Source organism: Microtus ochrogaster, chromosome 16 (genome assembly GCF_000317375.1).
Source record: "Microtus ochrogaster isolate Prairie Vole_2 chromosome 16, MicOch1.0, whole genome shotgun sequence".
Classification (NCBI taxonomy): Eukaryota; Metazoa; Chordata; class Mammalia; order Rodentia; family Cricetidae; genus Microtus; species Microtus ochrogaster.
In genome coordinates this window covers 62,473,556-62,477,728 of record NC_022018.1, presented here as the reverse complement: position 1 = coordinate 62,477,728, position 4,173 = coordinate 62,473,556, and the positions used below count along the sequence as shown (strand labels likewise).

Below are 4,173 nucleotides of genomic sequence, written 5' to 3'. Positions count from 1 at the left end.
AATTGTTTCATGTTTCCATTGTGGCCTCCAAGGAGCAAGCCCTGTTTATTTTCTCCTGAAAACCTCCCTGTTACAGGCCGCCTTTCATTCATCTGGAAGACTGATTTTTGACCCTTGAGCTCTTAACACCTTTCTCATTGGAGAGAAAGGGCAGTTCAACCCGTCAGCAGAAAAGCATGTGTATTCCTTGACTCTGCCGGACGCTACTCAGTTCCACCCAGAAGAGGCCACAGGAGCAAGCTGTATTCAGCGCTCATCTGTCTCTGTGACCAGAATGAGGAGTAACATGGAAAAACTCATAAGGCATGAGAAGAATAATATGGGGTTATTTTAACTGTAAAAGAAGACCACACACAGGGTCCCATGTGGACTGCACCCTGGCCCATCTTCAAAAACATGGAAGTTGCGTTCTCTCCAGCCATGCGTAGGCCTGGTTTAATTAAATGTAGGCCATGAATGGGCTGGCAACCGCAACGTTGAAGCGCTGTCGATGGCTGTGGGAGAGGTTTCCCACAGTTCCCCAGTCCCCGATAAGATAGAGCACATGAAGTGAGCAACCTGAATGCTTGGCAGATGTTCCCCCCTTTTCCTCACCCTTTTGAATTTAGCAGGAAACCCCCAAGATGAGGTTTGACACAAGCATGCTTTTTTTTTTCACTCCTGCATTTTGAAATGGCTGTGTTTGGGGCTAATTAAGTCCACATGCTTCTGATTCATTTACACTTAACTCATCAAAATGCTGTTTTGTAATAGCCATTTGAAGTCCAAGGCGCCTCACTTGAGTCTAAAAACCCAGGAAGTTCTGGTTTGCCAGCCAACAGCAGGGTTCATGTACCCCAAGGTTCAAGTGTGGTTCAAGACCAGAGAGTGTCACAGTTAAAAGTTGTCCTGAATGTCACCGTCAAATGTGGGCTGATTCTGAATCTTCTGTTAGTCACTTGCTTGGAATGGCAGAAAATAATTACTAGAAGAAAACATGAATTAGGCAAAGTTCCTTTGGACGTGATAGGGAAATTTAGTTTAAGTGGCAATTGTATTTTTTAAAATTTCTCATAAAGTGCAACTAGGGTTTACAACCGAAGATTTTATGTCAATGTCTGCCATCTATTTTTGTTGTAAGAACTTACTTACATCCTGGGAGGTTTTGTTAAAGGTCAGCTTGGCACTCTTGGAAGTTGAGAAGACATAGTGGGAAAAACTTAAGTCAATGAGGGCGTGTCCTTGAAGAGAATATTGCAATGCCCGTTCCTGCCTGGATGTCTCTTTGTTGCCCACCATGAGGTACGGGCCTCCCCCACCCAACCCACAGGTACACATGGTCATCACATACCAACAACAGGGCTGAGAGACCATGAACGGAGACCTATAAAACCAGGGCCCAAAATAAACCTTTCTGCCTTTTAAGTTGATTGTCTCGGGTATTCTGCCACAGTGACAGAAATCTGACTTACACAATTATACATAAGGTGGACTGAGAGACACAGCTCACACTCTTCTCTTTAAGAGCCTTCCTTCCCTAAGGTTACCTGACTTCTGCAATCTGTGATTTTTACCAACACCTAGAGTACATAAAGTGGGATTTTAAATTGTAAAAGTTGATATTTAGACCACTAGAAAAGCGAGCTCCTCCTATCCAGGAGGAAAGAGGGATAGAAGGTATGGTTTTATGATCCTATCAGCCAATGTTGATAGCCTGACAGATCCGAGCATTTTCCTTGGCTAACGGCATAAGCCGGCCTTTCGCCTGCTTCTCCACCAGTTAGTGCTCCCGCTCAAACAGTGAATAAATCTTTGATTAAGACTCACTGAAAATGTGTTTGAATAAGGCCAGGCTGGCAGGGCATAACCACAGAGCATCCGTCAACTTAGATCCACCTGTCGCAAGTAAGCAAACGCTTCCCCCCAGGCTCAAAATAAATACTCTTTCCATGTGCTATGAGCAGAGTCTTTAAGAGCCCATCATAGCTACTTAGTTCTGTTTATTTCACAAAAAACATGAGCATCCAACCACACCTTTTGGGGTTGTACCCACACCCCCTCCACTTCACATGGAGGGGCATCCGTGGATTTAACCCACACAGCCCCTGGTGGTCCACAATCCCCAGAGCTCCTTTCTTAGCCTGTGGACTAGAAATGGCTATGCTGTCAACCCAACATGGGACCACTACCGTCAGTGTGGACACAGCCCTCAGCGAGCCCTGGGCCTCCTTGTCCTCCCTCACGCTGGTCTGGAACCTTTACAGGGCACCTTGGAGGGAGTTTGATCCTCTTATTATAAATCCTCACGCCTCGATTCTTTCCTGTTTGCACAGGATGATTAAAATATTTCTCCTAATATGATGGTAAACACAAGCGTGGAAGCAGGCAGCCGCGAGCAGCAGGTCTCGGGTGATGCGCTTCTCCGCAGAATCCCTCAACTTTCATTATTATCCATATAAGGGACTTTCTTAGACATTTTTTCCCCTAACTTCTGCCCTATGAATTCTAAGACCACAGATACTTCATAAATCTGTTCATATAAACATAAATATGCATAAATTACAGCGCCTCACCACCACCCTCGAGACTCACGGCTCTGCCCCGAGGAGAGCACATAGTCTCCTGTGAGAATATATGATCCGCGTCAGTGTTCCCCAGAGGGAATAAGCAGCCCAGCAGCAGGACCCTTGCTCAGCTGCCCAGGCTCTGAGTTCAGTCCCAACCCCACAAAAAATAAAATCAGATAAAAAGGGGGAAGGAGACTGAAAAAAAATCAACACAGCAAGTCCCCTCTGATGGTGCATTTTCTAGCTTACCTCTACTTAATAGTTGTTTGTTAATTATATCTCAATAAAATTAGATTTCTTTCACATTGGACACATTAAAAAGCAAGAGGGGGCAGGTAAAAGTAATTTCAGTAATAGATTTTACTTACGCTAATATATCTGAAGTATTATTGCACCAGGTAAGGAATCTAAAAACTGAGAAATGAGATATTTATGCTCTTATTTTCTTACCACGTCTTCGAATCCTGGTGTGTTTCAGCCTTCACACACACCACGGTGTTGAATAATGACTTTACGAGTTCAGGAGCCAGCTGTCATCAGCCCTGGACAGTGTGGTTTTAAACGATCCAGACTCATCTACGCTCCTCATTCATGCCATTCACCTCTCCCAACAGCTCCCAAGGTCAGGAGGACTTCTCAGAGCTGCAGCATTCCCCTCAGCCTCAGGGGACAACCCCCCAGGAGATTCCTGCCTACACACACACACACACACACACACACACACAGGAATGTCGTCTGACGCTGAGCCGGCTCCCAGGTCACTCGTGAGGAGGAGGAGAACTTATCTTACCATGCTGGTTAGAGTGGCATCTAATGTAAAGCATCAGTGACCCACTTCTGCAATTTTCCACTTCACATTTTCAGACTGTGCAGGCTGTAGCTGACTTTAACAACAGAAAGTAAGTAGCACAGTAGATCAGAGGGGCTGTTGTACTTGACTGTGTAGGCTCTTGAGTTCTGGCTTCTATTTTTTTGTACCCTGTGGTTTCACTTGTCCAGTGTTTTTCATTCTTCTTTCAGGGTGGTCATCTGTGTCTGTAGTGTTTCTATATTAGCCGTGGTCTGACACTATAACAAAATACTTTGCTAAGCTTGGAAGATTGATTTGAGTTATGAGTGCAGAGGTCTCAGGCTGGGGCCTGAGAAGGGACAGGTATCACAGAACTCCTGGTAACTAGGAAGCAGGGAAGTCTGATGGAGAGCTGCCAAGATACTGTATAGCCTTAAAGGTTCTTGTCCAGAACCCGCTCATTCCAGCGAGGCCCCATCTCCCTAAACTGCCACCAGCTGGGTACCGTAACTCCAACTCAGAAGTCTTAAGAGAACATTTCAGATTCCAACCCTCCCAAGTCGGCTAGCTGCTTTTTCTTCTGCTCGATAACTCTAAAAAGTAGTCTGTCTCTCCACCATGGGATGTTGCTTCCAGGTGGGACATTCTCTCCAGCTCTTTGATCTCGATCCCTAACAGGACCACTTCCAGTTTACAGGAAGAGATTTATGGAGAATGGAAGGGACTGGCATGAGTGAGAAGCATCAATCAGGGGTAAATGGGCACGTTATGTGCAAATGCATTCTCGATGGGCTGTAAAATAAAGCTTTATCTGCTGCCTCATGAGCCAGAAGAAAG

At 45.4% G+C, this 4,173-nt stretch overlaps 1 pseudogene; it reads right to left on the bottom strand.

The window, feature by feature from the left end:
- The window catches only part of LOC101980634, a 9,922-nt pseudogene that overhangs the window by 2,733 nt on the left and 3,016 nt on the right, over nt 1-4,173 (bottom strand).